Raw genomic sequence first — 15,528 nt, 5'->3', positions numbered from 1 at the left:
ACAAAAAAGAACAAAACAAAAGCAAAAAAGAAGAGCAAAGAGCATCAGGCCAACCTAACAATGTAACGTAACGAAATGTAACCTAACAAAACAAAACGTAACATAACATAATATAATGTAACGAAGCATAATGTAACAAAACATAACCAAACGAAATTAAATGTAACGAAACGTAACATAACATAATATAACGTAATATTCAAAACAATATAACATATATAAATATATATATATATATATATATATATATATAAGTTATATAATATATATATATATTATATTGTTTTGAAAACAGTTTTCAGTTTCAAATCTACCCTAATACAAAATGTAATAACTACTAGTGAATCTGGTGAATCTGTTTGCTTATAAGGCTTTAGTTGAATATAATAAATCATAATATCTTACTAAAATAAATCATAATGTCCTGTTTGAACCTCTGAAACACCGGCTCAGTTGACAATATACGTGGGATTTAAAAACATACAGAAGATGAATTGGTTGAGCATTAACACTACGAGGACGTGACATTTCCGCTTCAGCTTTTTGTTTGCACCGAGTCTCTCGGAAAATTCCCACTACAGCTTCAGAAATACATTTTTAATTGGTAAAGCTTTGCGTGAGGAGTTTACTGTTGTTCTGTGCAGAGATTTGATGGAGACAGGCCTCGTGATTATTTCTGCATGACTTTGAGACCTGGTTCTGCGTAATGCTGCTGTTATCTTTGTAAGAAAGGGCCAATTTTTAGCATGGTGCCACATTGTTAATTGGAGGGTCTAGCATATCGAGCGACGCTCCACAGGAGGACATTATTGCTGAAATGCGCATCTACAGCAAATGGAAAACACTGGAGATGTTAATTAGACCTTCTGGAAAGGTCTCAGGGCATTTGAGGGCTCGCATCTTGTGGTTTTTAGGAACACTGTTGGTTTGATTGGATTCTTTAAAGAATCATCAACGTTTCATAAACATTTCTTCTTAACCGCCAAGTATAATTTGTTTTTAAGTGCTTCATCTGTCCCTTGATGACGTTTTTGGGCACAAAGGTCTCATGTGTAAATAAATATCTATTCATGTATTTTATAATTGTTAAATGTTTTTATAATAATAATAATAATAATATCATTATTATTATTATTATAATTATTATCATTTCTACACAACATAAATTTATGCATTTTGAATAATAAATATTATTTTATTATTATTGTTATTATTATTTTTTTTTATAATTTTTCAAATATGTTTATTATTATTTTCCTTATTATTATATATTATTTATATTTAATATTTAAATGCACTCAGATAAACACTCAAATAAAAGAAACCTTTAAAAATAACAAATAAATACAAATATTTTTGCACAGTTTTTCACTTTTCTTTTTTTCTTTTTCTTTTGGACATTTATGTAAACATATGCTTATTTTTATGTTGAAACACTCTAAAAATGCTGGGCTTTTTCAACACAATTGTTGGTGCGACAGTGACTACAATAACTGCAGGTTTGCTTTTTTGAATTTAATGTATAGGACCACATTTAACTCAATGTTTGGGTTTGTTTATAATTTTGGTTCAAATAACCCTATAACTTGGGTTTAAATAACCCGGCATTTCTTAAAGTGAAGGTAATAAATATTTCAGTTCAGCAAAAATATCACTACAGTCAGTTCAAACCTAAAAATGTGGCAACTTTGGTCACATCAGGTGCTCATAAAAATATATAAAATATTCAGCATTTTAATGCCACTTTGACTAAAATTTGACTAAAAAAAACACATTCCCATTCAATTTTTTATTCATTTACTATAGGTGTCCATTTTTGGGCAAAAGGAAAGATTAAGTTACGTATTATTAAAACACTTATCATTTTCATGTGGGAATGTGGAAAAATACAAAAGTTTTGCAATGAGGTCTCAAAACACTGTGTAATTCTAAGTGTGCCACTCACAGGTGAGTGGGCTTGACAAATCACCTGTAGGGAAAACACTCTTTCATCTATAACACTTGAAGTAATTTTGCACATTTGCACCAGATGCTTTCTTACAATCACTCTATATCTCTAAAAAAAAAAAAAAAAACTAAAAACATTGTGCATTTATGAAGTGAGCTTCACACAGGTGAAGCCACCTGTAGAAACACTCTTCTCTCTTTATATAAAAAAACACACACACTCCCCCTTCTTTCTCTAGCGCTTAATTCTCTGAGCAGACCTAATGGTCTTTAGGGGTGCTTGAGGGTTAAGCATGTATGCACACACAAGCACATTTCATAGAGATTCAACACAAATAACTCATGCCGGTCTACCTGTGGATGAGAGCTGCTATGAAGAATATGCTGCCTTCAAGCATTCGCACAAAAGGGGAAGACTTCACCTAAAAATAGGCCTTCTGTCATCATTTACTCAGACTTATGACTTTCTCCTGTCAAGCACAAAAGGAGAAATCTGACTTCTCCATACAATTTCAATGATTCAGGACTGAAGCTTTCAAGCTTCAAAAAGATGCTAAAAGATCATTAAAATAGCATAGAAGCAGTCTGTATGTGACTTGCATGCTTTATTCTGTCTTCTGAAGCCATATGATATGCTTTATGGGATGAAAAGCAGAATATTTTGGTTATTGTATGGTTAACTAAAATGGACTGGATGCCGTTTTTTCCAAACATTCTCATTCACATTTATTATATTATATATGACATTGAAAGGAAAAGGCAGGGAATTCTTCAAAACACCAAAAAGACAGATTTGGAAATACTTTAAAGGTGAGAAAATTATGACTTTTTTTGTATTTTGGGTAAATGATATCTTTAAGCGAAATATATTCCTGTATATATTTCCAAAGCATAAAATAAAATAGCTGAATAAATAAAAGTTAAATAAATAAAAATTTTAATGAATAACAAAATAAAAAAGTTGATTAAATAAAAAAAAATAATAAAAAATAAAAAGTTATATTAAAAATAAAAAGTTAAATAAATAATAAGTTAAATCAATCAATCAAATCAATCATTATTCTGCAAAATCACAAACATCCTAAAATAAAATAGATAAATAAATAAAAGTTAAATAAAAATAAATAAAAGTCAATAAATAAAAAGTTGGATAATTAAATAAATGAAAAACGTTAAATAAATCGTAAATAAATAAACAGTTAATAAAATTATAAAAAGTTAAATAAAAGAATAAATAAATAGCTAAACAGTAAATAAATGGTTTATTAAAGAAGTTTTAAAAAATAAGAGTTAAATCAATACATAAATCAATCAATTGATTAATCAAATCAATCATTATTCAGAAAAATCATAAAAATTATAAAATAGTTATATAAATAAGTTAAATAAATAAATAAATAAATAATTAAATAAATAAATAGTAAATAAATAAAGAAAAAGTTGAATGAAAATAAATTACAAAAACTGAAAAAAATAAATAGCTAAAAAGTTAAATAAATAAATAGTTAAACAAATAGTTAAATCAATTAATAAAAAGTGAAATAAACAAAATTAAAAGGTAAATACATAAACATTTTTTAATTTAAAAGATAATCAACCAATCAATCAATCAATCAATCAATCAATCAATCATTATTCTGCGAAATCATAAAACAAAATCATAAAATTACAAAATAAAATAGTACATAAAAAAACTTAAATGAATAAGTAAATAAAGTAAAAAAATAAAAAGTAAAAAAATTAAAATTTAACATTAATTCAATCATTATTTTTAAATAAATAAATAAAAAGCTAAATAAATAAATAGTAAAATACATTTTTTAACAGTTAAATAATCAAATAATAAAAAGTTAAATAAATAAATAAAAAAGTTTAACAAATATCTAAAAAGTTAAATCAATCAATCAATCAATCAATCAATCAATCAATCAATCATTCATTCATTCATTCATTCATTCATTCATTCATTCATTCATTATTCTGCGAAACCCTTACTGCAAACTCTAAGTTTCATTTGGATCAGATTCACTAAAGTGAATTTTGGAGCATTTCTCTGTTCACACAACATGCTTCTTAGCAAAGATTTTAGCACTTGAATAGATATTCACATACTCACAGAGCAAGTATCTTAAAGCTGCAGTATGTATGATTTACACCTAGTGGTTAAACTAGGCATTCCAGTTTAAATTCAAAATATTAGAGAATTTTTTTTCACCCGACCCCTCTGACAACAACTCAATGCACAGATAGGTAGCCAGATTGACGGCACCGGCAGGAGCGAGCATGCCTGACAATCAAGCCTTACATAAACTTGCCATTTAATGTTTGTTTTTGTAAAATTTCCATTATTTGCTAATCAAAAATCACCTCATGTGTAATTTTACAACTCTGTATCTCATTTCGGAGGCTGCTGCTGTCCCCTGGAGGTCACATTTTTAGCCACGGCCACATACATTGAGGCAGCAACCATGACTGAAATGAAATAAGCTATGCTTTCCATCAAGGCAACCCTGGTGTTGAAATACAATTAGATAAACTGGCAGTGGGATGGTTATAGAGACCACAACAAAGACGGACATTGCAACATGGAACGCACATTTTTCAATGGAGAATATTCATTTCATTTAGCATGCTTTCTTAGCATGTTTCTTAAAAAACTGCAAACATATTCGATTTTTAATGCTTTAGAAGCCTCCGAATTGAACATACAGCACTTTTCAATAGTATTAACAGAGAACATGACGCACTGACAAACACTGGCCATCTGCACAACCTGTGAGTTTTCTCCGTCCTCAATATCAGCACTTTCTCTTATTCTGCAATGCCAATTAAAGAGTCGCTGCAACAGGGATATGGGCTGGAGGCAATAGATGGTTTCCTGTCCCGTCCACTAATCCCTTCCCATCATCCTCCAGGGCCGTTGTCCATCTCAGGCCGTGGTGCAGAGACGTCACCCCGGATCAGATCCCGCATGGGTGAAGCTGCTGATGGAGGCTCATGGACTGCGGGGTCACGCGAGACCAGTGCTGAGGTGTGCGGATGTCAGCGAGCAGTCACAAACCTTTCTGACAGAGCCGCCCTTGGTGTCACTCCATATTACCATCACAGATCGGCTTGATAAAACGGCCTTTGTTTGATCTGATGACTCTCAAACTGTCCCGCTCCAAGTGTCAGGGACTAAAGGTACATATTTAAAAACAAAATACTTCTGTACCATTGAGAAGCGTCAATAAAGTCGATATGTGAGTTCCAATTGAGACATGGAACTTATTGAAATCAACAACCTGAATTAAACAACATTGATTTTTGAATGTTGATGAATAGACTAATAAATGGATGGATAGGTGGAATGGCGGATGGATGGATGGATGGATGGATGGATGGATGGATGGATGGATGGATGGATGGATGGACAGATGGATGGGTAAATTAAGAAGAGAATATTAAAATAATTGAAGGATGAATTGATGGATAAAACTAAACAAAAAGATAAATGAAGAGATGAAACGACTAAATTATGGATTGGTTGGTTGGTTGGTTGGTTGGTTGGTTGGTTGGTTGGTTGGTTGGTTGGTTGGTGCATGGATGAATAAAACCAAAAAAATAATGAGTGGTAAATGCATGAATGGATGGAACAAGAACATGACAGAATGGATAGTTAGAATGATGACTGGATGAACAGAAGAATGATAACATGATTAATGGATTCGAGGATGAAAAAACAAAAACATAAGAATGATAAATTGATGGAAGAAATTAGAGAATGGTGAAAGGATGAATAGATGAATTTAATGACAGAATGGAGGTAGAAAAGATGAAAGAAGACATTTAGAAAAATGGATGGATGGATGAATGAACAGAGGAATCGTGATACGTGGATGGGTAGAACGAGAATGATAGATGGAACAATAGAATGGTGGATGGATGGATGGATGGATGGATGGATGGATGGATGGATGGATGGAACAAGGGAATGACAGGTCAATGAATGGATGATGAATGGATGGATAGAACAAGAGAATGATGCAGGGGTGGATGGATGGATGGATGGATGGATGGAACAATAGAATGATGGAGGGATGAAAAGAACAAGATAATGATGGGTGGATGAATGGATGATGAATGGATGGATAGAACAAGATAATTATGGATAGGTGGATGGATGGATAGATAGAACAAGATAATGACTGATGGATGGATAGATGGATGGATGGAAAAATGGATGGATAGATAGATAGACCAAGAGAATGATGCAGGGGTGGATGGATGGAAGAATGTAACAATAGAATGATGGAGGGATGAATTGAACAATTGAATAATAGGTGGATGGATAGATGATGGATAGATGTATGGATGGATGGATGGATGGAACAATAGAATGATGGAGGGATGAATAGAACAAGAGAATGATGGGTGGATGAATGGATAGATGGAACAAGATAATTATGGATGGAGGGATGGATGGATGGATGGATGGATAGATAGAACAAGAGAATGATTGATGGATGGATGGATGGATAAATGGATGGATAAATGGATTGATAGATAGAACAAGAGAATGAAGCAGGGGTGGATGGATGGATGAATGTAACAATAGAATGATGGAGGGATGAATTGAACAAGTGAATAATGGGTGGATGGATAGATGATGGATGGATTGATGGAAAAATAGAATGATGGAGGGATGAATAGAACAAGAAAATGATGGGTGGGTGGATGGATGGATGATGGATGGATGGATGGATGGATGCATGGATGGATGGATGGAACAATAGAATGATGGAGGGATGAATAGAACAAGAGAATGATGGGTGGATGAATGGATGATGAATGGATGAATGGATGGATGGATAGAACAAAAAAATAATGGATGAATGGATAGATGGATGGATGGATGGATGGATGGATGGATGGATGGATGGATGGATGGATGGATGGATGGATGGATGGATGGATGGAGTGATCAAGAAAAAAAAGATGAATGGACGGATGGATGGATGATGAATTGATGATGAATAGATGATGAATGGATGAATAGAGCGGTATAATGATAAAATACATCTTCATTTCTAGAGAAGCTCAGTTGAGCTCAGGCCACTGGGTTCAGCTCTCTGTCACTGCATTAAATCAACTCAAACATAGTTAAGCACTGAAACAATATATGCATTCAGGTCCTCCACCAGCACAGCAAAGCATATTAGCCTGAAAGGAAAATAAAAATCAATAGCGTCCCCCAAAACAGCTCATAAAAGAGAAAGACGGAGAGCGGGAAAGTGAAAGACAGAATGTCATAGAAGTGAACATCAGCTTAATGGCTTCAGTCCATCAACAGCCGCTCATAGGTGAGAAACACTCAGAACTGAAGAACGAATTCCCGAGTGTCAATTTGAACTGGACACGACACACAGCAAACTGAAGTTGAATGACTTGGAAAATATATATCATTTAAAAGCTTAAAATAAATATAGTTTACAGGTCAGAGTAAGCTTACAGCTTCTAAAAGGATGCCAGATCTTCAATAAAATACCATAAAATCAGTCAGTCCATACAGTATGTGACTGGTTTTCCTCTACACTACCTGACAAAAGTCTTGTCGTCGATCCCGATTGTAAGAGCAACAAATAATACCTTGACTTCTAGTTGATCATTTGGAAAAGTGGCAGAAGTAGATTTTTCTGACGAATTATCTGTTGAACTGCATCCCAATCATAACTAATACTGCATGGACCCAAGATTTTCTCACAAAAATCAGTCAAGTTTGATCAAGGAAAAATCATGGTGTGGGGTTACATTCAGTATGGGGCCATGTGAGAGATCTGCAGAGTGGATGACAACATCAACAGTCTGAGGTATAAAGGCATATCAGCAGGATAGCGCTCCTTCTCATACTTCAGCCTCCATATCAAAGTTCCTGAAAGCAAAGAAGGTTAAGCTGCGCCAGGATTGGCTAACCCAGTCACCAGACATGAACATTATTGTGCATGTCTGGAGTAAGATGAAGGAGGAGGCATTGAAGATGAATTCAAAGAATCGTGAGCGTGAGAATATTATTTGAAACATTATGATGCTTCATTTGCATAGTCATATTTATAATTGTATAAATACTTCATATATTGTATTCTATTGACTTCAACAGGTTTAAATAACACTCAGAATTCTTCATATTGTTTGCTTCCTCAATTCAAATTCAAGAAAAGTCTGCATTGAATGCATTGCTAGTTTAATTCGGAGTGATGCGCTACACTGATGACAAAGAAAACTTGGAAGGTGGAGGGTCAAAAATGAATGGGGGTCTGTTTGATGTCCTGAAGCCCCCAAATCCTGCTGCATTAGAGAGCCTCCACCATTTTCAGCCAAAAGCGCTCATCTCAACAACAACAAAACCACTTGAGTTTGGCAACAGTCCCATTAAAGAACATCACCACAGGTTGGGAAAAACAACATGAGGCAGATCTGTGTAACCCATAGACAACAGCAAAGAACAAGAATTCATAGTAGGCAATATGAGATATAAACACAACTGGAATGATGAGATGAATAGATTTGAGATTTAGAACTGGAATTTTTTTAATTATTATTAATTAACGAAGATATATGGGAATTAATGAAAATATTTGGGAATAAAAAAAATAAACTGGAAACTTATAAATAATTTGCTTATTACAGAGAGTGTAAATGTATAGAAATGTTGCAGGATAATCTAGGTAAACAAACACATTTATTACAATTTCAGTTCGAATGTTGTCAACTTTATGTTGTCCTCATACTATCTATCTACTTCATATTGTCTTTATCTACTTCATACTGAAGCCATTTCTGCATTTGTGTCAGAATATATATATATATATATATATATATATATATATATATATATATATATATATATATATATATATATATATATATATATATATATATATATATATATATATATTATAAAATAACAAAAAAAAGTTGTCATTGTTATTTAAATAAACAATACACATAAGAGACTTCTTTTTAAAACATTAGGAAAATAATTGCTTTAAAAAGTTTTTAGTCCCAGCCCTTCAGTTCCTGTCATATTCTGATCTGTGGATACATTTTAACTCAGAAAAATGTTCCACTTGCGCATAATGTAAGTGAAAAATGTAATTTTTTTTTAGACCCTTCTAGCATCTTGCATGCAGGTCAGCTTTCAGATGCAGATTTTTGCATTCATGTCAGCATATGACTAGCTTATAACAAGGGTCAAACAGAATATGCAGACACTTTTTTCTGTGTCTATGCAGAATTTAGTAAAAAATAAAGCTTGCAGATGGCGGAATGATTTAGGGAGTACTGTAACTAAAAACTATAATATGAAATAAAAAATATTACTTTTAAAACTTTTATTTAATGTTTACAATCAGGGGCGGACAGAGTGATTTGGGGGCCCTAAGCAATTCCACGTACGGGGCCCTAGCATTGAAACTTAAAGCACTCTCTTTCTCTATAGATATTTGTTTCCCTTCTAGATTCAGTTTTGTTTTGTTTTTTTGCAAATAAACTGCATGTTAAAAACATATTTTAAGTGGAAACTTCTTAATTTAAAATTAGATACAAAATATATTCACAAATAAAAAGCAAGCTCACAAACTATACAGTTGATTAGCCATACTTATGATTAGATTTTAATATTTGCATGTGCAGTACAAAAGGAACGTTCCATTATTCAGGGGGCCCCCTGGTTCAGAAAATACGTAAAAACATTAAAATCCTAATGGTTATAGACAGATTTTACAACATATGATGGAAAAATTATAAAATAGCTTTAGGATGATTAATATAGGCTTCTTGGCATTGGTTGGGCCCCCTATTTCCCGGATGCTTACCTTGCTTATTGGATGGGCCCGCCCCTGTTTACAATGCGAATCCAATTAGATCCACTTATTTGGTAAATAAAGCAAGTCTCTCATAAAATATATCTACTAAAATACAGAAAATATTACTTTACAAACTATATTGAAAATAATAATAATAAAATAATATATATAATCAAATATAATAATAAATCAAATAAATATTTTCATATTAGTCAATAGTATGATATAATAATAATAATAATAATATGATATAATAATATTGCTGAAATTAATTTAAAAACGGAATAAATATAAATTTACACACATTTACACAAGTAAATAAATATACTCAAAATCTGTGGAAATCTGCAGATTTCTGTGCGTGCAGATTCTGAGTGGGCCAACTTATAACCTAAAAAAATGTTTGCATTTATGTTTGTATTTGATACAGTAATATATATATGGACATATAAATATATATGACTGATATAAATTTGAATATATGTATCCAAATTTTAAATTAATTCCCATAAATTCCCGCAAATTCCAATAAATTACTGGTAAGTTTCCAAATTGGATTATTTTGGAAATTTATTTACTTTTCTGAACTCCTCCACCCCTCCTCACAACCCTAAAGAGATTACAACCAAACTGAACAAATGGACGCATTAATGAAGGCAGAGACAACAATTATAACCCTGCATGATCAAGCTGTAATATTTCCACCAGTATAAAAGCAGTGAGGGCCGCAGGCAGTGGACGTAATCATCATTTTCCTGATTGCACAATTAGACATCAGACGAAAGTTATGCAGCAATACAGCACTGATCGACCTCGCTAAACGTCGTGAAATTTGAATACGATCTGATTGGGGTTCTGAGAGAGAGGCCTTTAAAGAAAACGCTTCACACATTAATCTAATTGAATACATCCATTTTAACTGATCAATCCAGACGAGCCTTTGAAATTTCACTCTCTGCGGATGCTTTCCAAGACTGAATATAAACACTTCTTTTCTCCTCTACAGGGCGTTCAAATTATCTCAGGAAAATAACAACAGAACCGTCTAGTAGAATGCTGATGATATTATGGACTTTTTCATTGGAAAACATCAGATCGGTTACAGAAGCTATTTCCGACATAGTCAGCTGTCTACTGAGGGCGCGTCCTAAATCAAATTACTCATCTGTGACTGCACTACACAGACTACCTGTTCAGCAAATGAGAAATTCCTATAGTGTTTGATTTAAGCATGATAAACCAAAAGCTGAGGGTCACACACATTTTAGGTGTTGTTTTGCTTTTTTTAAATAAATTCATATTTTTATTCATCGAGGATGCACGGAAATATTAAAATGCTGGAGTGAAATACAGATGATACAGAATTAATTTTATGACATAAAAGAATATTCCTATTCATCAATCATTACCTCACTCAACAGTTCTAAAATATATTTTTCATTAATATGCATATTCTACATAGTCTAGACAAGGGGTGTCAAACTCAATTGCTGGAGGGCCGAAGCCCTGCACAGTTTAGTTCCAACCCTGCTCCAACACACTTACCTGTAGGTTTAAAACAAGCCTGAAGGACTTAATTAGTTTGATCAGGTGTGTTTAATTAGGGTTGGAACTAAACTGTGCAGAGCTGCGGCCCTTTTGGAACTGAGTTTGACACCTGTGGTCTAGAACATGGGTTAAATAAAGTATCTATCTTTAAAACAGCCTATGATGTCCTAAAGTGTGCCCATGTATGTTGCTGTCAGCTCACAGTGTTTTAAGATAAAGCTTTTATCATCTACAAAAGAAAAACACAATCAACATAGAGTAAATAACAAAAAAAAAAACATCCAAACTATAAACAACAACAAAAAAACTAAACACAGAAACCAAAACCAAACCAAACCAAATGCAAAACAAAACAAATCCAACTAAAAAACTAAACAAAACAAACCCAAACCAAAATGACTAAATGAAACACAAAACAAAAAACAAAACACAAATAAAAAACTAACAAACAAACAAACAAACAAACAAAAAACACAATACCAAACCAAACCAAAAAAACAAACCACATAAAAAAACAAAACAAAAACAAATATTGTTGTCCAAGCAGCTCACAATGTTTTAGACAAAGCTTTTGATTTAAATCATTTGCGAAAAGATAATCGTAATTAATATAGACTAAACCACAAAACAAAACAAAAACAAACCCCAAACAAGCCAAATCAAAATCAAACCAACTGAAAAACAAAAAAATGCTAAACAAAACAGGACAAAACAAAGCAAAGCAAAGCAAAACAAATATCTAAACACAAACCTAACCTCAAACCAAAGACAAAACAAACAAAAAAAAACTCTAACCTAAACCTAAAAACTAAACAAAACACATAAAAACAAAAACAAAAACAAAACCAAAAAACTAAACAAATCACAAATAAAAACAAACAAACAAACAAATCTTAAACAAAACAAAACAAGTGAAAAAGTTGCTCCTGAGCAACCATTAAATTGTTTGTGCATTCCTAAATTCAAAAGAGCTTCAACTGATAAATCAAAGGGCTTCACACACTGCTAAACTCTAGGAAAATAAGGTACAACATCTGCCACTGGGATTAACCTTTTCAAAAGATACACCTTTCTATCATTTTCACCTCTAAAGGGTGCAAACTGGAATCTCAAAGGCACATTTTAAGTATTGTAACATTTTACAACATTCTTAGCATTTCAAGTACCAAGGTACCAATATACTTGCAAGTACACACAAGTACACTGCACTACTATTTAAAACGCACCAGTAAGTACACAAAACATTTGACAGCACTGACTCTGCACAAGCATTTAAAGTAAGCCAGTATCTAATGTAATCATAAGTACACTCATAAAAAAAAAACAACTAAAAGGAAAGGGATATGATTGAATTGTTCACAGCTCAATGTTTGGCAGGCACCCTTTTGTTTTCTTTACAACTCCCGCCTGAAGCAACAGTCGTGTCCTCTTTATTTAGCAGAAAGCGAGACACACACTGGCTGTTTGATGTCAGGATGTGGAGTGTGTGCTATCAGGCAGACAGATGTCAAGCGCTTCATGCACACTCTACACCTCAATGTTATCTCTCATTCAGACACGCACCGGCCGCTGGACAAACCTGCAAGTGTTCCAGAGCACCGCAACAATGCTAATTTTCCACATATCAAACATGCGCATCTCATTATTTGAGTGCTTGTGGGGAAAGAAACTCTCAACATGAAATGTTCACAAATGTTTGAAAATCCACAATACAAAAAAATAAATAAATAAAAAGAAACAACTACAAACACCTGATCAAAACCAAGCTAAAATTAAAAAAGAAAAAGAAAAGACAAAACAAAACAAAACACAAACCCCAAATGAAAACAAAGCTAAAAACAAAACAGAAAACAAAACAAAAAAAATCTAAACCAAGCTAAAAACAAAAACAAATGAAAAATAAAACAAACAAAAAAACTAAGCAAAACACAAACCCCTAATTAAAACCAAGCTAAAAACAAAACAAGAAAACTAAACAAACAAATCGAAACCAAGCTAAAAAACAAAAACAAAAACCGAAGCAAAGCTAAACAAAACACAAAAACAAAGCAAAACAAAATACAAACCCTTAATCAATACAAGACACAACTCTAACTTAAAACCAAGATAAATAAACACAAACAAAACAAAAACCCTAAATCAAAACAAAACACAAACCCTAACTCAAAACCAAGCTAAAAAACAATACAAATACAAAATAAAACTAAAGAAAAAACTAAACAAAACACAAACCACAAATCAAAACCAAGCTAAAACAAAACAAAAAAATCGAAACCAAGCTAAAAACAATAACAAAAACAGAAGCAAAGCTAAACAAAGCACATAAGCAAAGCAAAACAAAATACAAACCCTAAATCAAAACAAGACACAACCCCAACTCAAAACCAAGATTAAAAACTAAAACAAAACAAAACAAAAACCCTAAATCAAAACAAAACACAAACCCTAACTCAAAACCAAGATAAAAAAAAACAAAAACAAACCAAAACCCTAAATCAAAACTAAGCTAAAAAAAAAAAAAAAAAAAAAAAATATATATATATATATATATATATATATATATATATATATATATATATATATATATATATATATATATATATATATATATATATATATATATATATATATATATATATATATATATATATATATATATATATATATATATATATATACATATATATATATATATATATATATATATATATATATATATATATATATATATACATATATATATATATACATATATATATATATATATATATATATATATATATACATATATATATATATATATATATATATATAATTTTTAATTAAACATTGATAAAATAATAATTATGTTATTCAACAGAATGCAATTATTTAATATAATATCACACACATTCCAATTAAAATTATCTAGTAAACAAAACATTACACAAATGCATTTAAATAGTAAAAACAAAACAATGCTTACACCGACTGAACTGAATATGCACTTTTCCCTATGCATTTATTTAAATCAAACCCTTCATGTTGTTTAAAAAGAACACGCTGCCCCCTCCCATCTTCCCATGACCTGTCTGCCTGAGCCTGAGCATTATATAGTGTCTGAAAAAGTACACATTCACAATTTGATAGCCGCGATATTCATCAGTCTGGTCTCTACCTGAGGCTTCAGGCCCAAACAGATGCATTAATCAAAGGATCCAGCAGCCACAGCTGACAGAGATAATGATGCCTCACTGAGGACAGATCAGTCTGCATTAAGAGCTCTTACAACTAACCTTTAGCACAGCGGATGATGAACTCGGACAAGTCACCGGCTGAATATCAATTCACATCTATAGCACACTTCAACTTTTTGGAGTATGTAGTAAGAGTACACTACTACGGGCTATATCCAGGAATCAGAGAGTGAAATTCAAGAACTTTTTAAATACTCTTTCCATACATTTTAACACCTCATTGACACTTTGGGTTCCCAACTAGTAACATTGGCGACATTTTAACTTATATGGGTGATATTTTAACAGTATATTTTCTGAAAACTGATCATAAGAAACTAATCCTGAACTAAAACATTATTCATACACTGAATAAAAATACTAACCCAACAGGTGGCAGGTTGTCTATTTATTAGTCATCATTTCTTATTGAAAGGAGTTTACAATTTAGTTTATAGATCTGATTTAAAGGGGTCATGAAATGAAAAACTAAATTCCCAAGATTTTTTGACATAAAAGAGGGCAGACTACTATAAAAACATCACATACGTTTTGGCGCTCAAAGCTATGTTGTTACTCAAAAAACAGCTAATATTAAAGGCAGCCTGACAAAATGGCAGGAAATGTAATGTTCTAATCTATGATGTAATAGGGTGAATAAGCCCCGCCCCCACAAAAGATCAATCCCTATTTTTTCTTCACTGCATGGTCAGCTCTGTTAAGATGCAAAACTGTTAGCTAATAAGATCAGTGGGTATACAATACACCACACCCACCTAATCAATCAATCAATCAATCAATCAATCAATCAATCAATCAATCATAACAGTTTGTCTGTCTGTCTGTCTGTCTGTCTGTCTGTCTGTCCGTCCATCTATCATGCAAACATCTGTCCATCTCTATCTATCTATCTATCTATCTATCTATCTATCTATCTATCTATCTATCTATCTATCTATCTATCTATCTATCTA

At 32.1% G+C, this 15,528-nt stretch overlaps 1 protein-coding gene across 4 annotated transcripts in view; it reads right to left on the bottom strand.

The window, feature by feature from the left end:
* The window catches only part of trappc9 (trafficking protein particle complex subunit 9), a 303,088-nt gene that overhangs the window by 42,616 nt on the left and 244,944 nt on the right, over positions 1-15,528 (bottom strand). The gene's annotated exons all lie outside the window — the stretch shown is intronic.

This window comes from Danio rerio, chromosome 19, assembly GCF_052040795.2.
Source record: "Danio rerio strain M-AB ecotype USA chromosome 19, GRCz13ab, whole genome shotgun sequence".
NCBI lineage: Eukaryota > Metazoa > Chordata > Actinopteri > Cypriniformes > Danionidae > Danio > Danio rerio.
The sequence above is the reverse complement of the archived record's forward strand: the minus strand, read 5'-3'. Positions and strand labels throughout refer to the sequence as shown.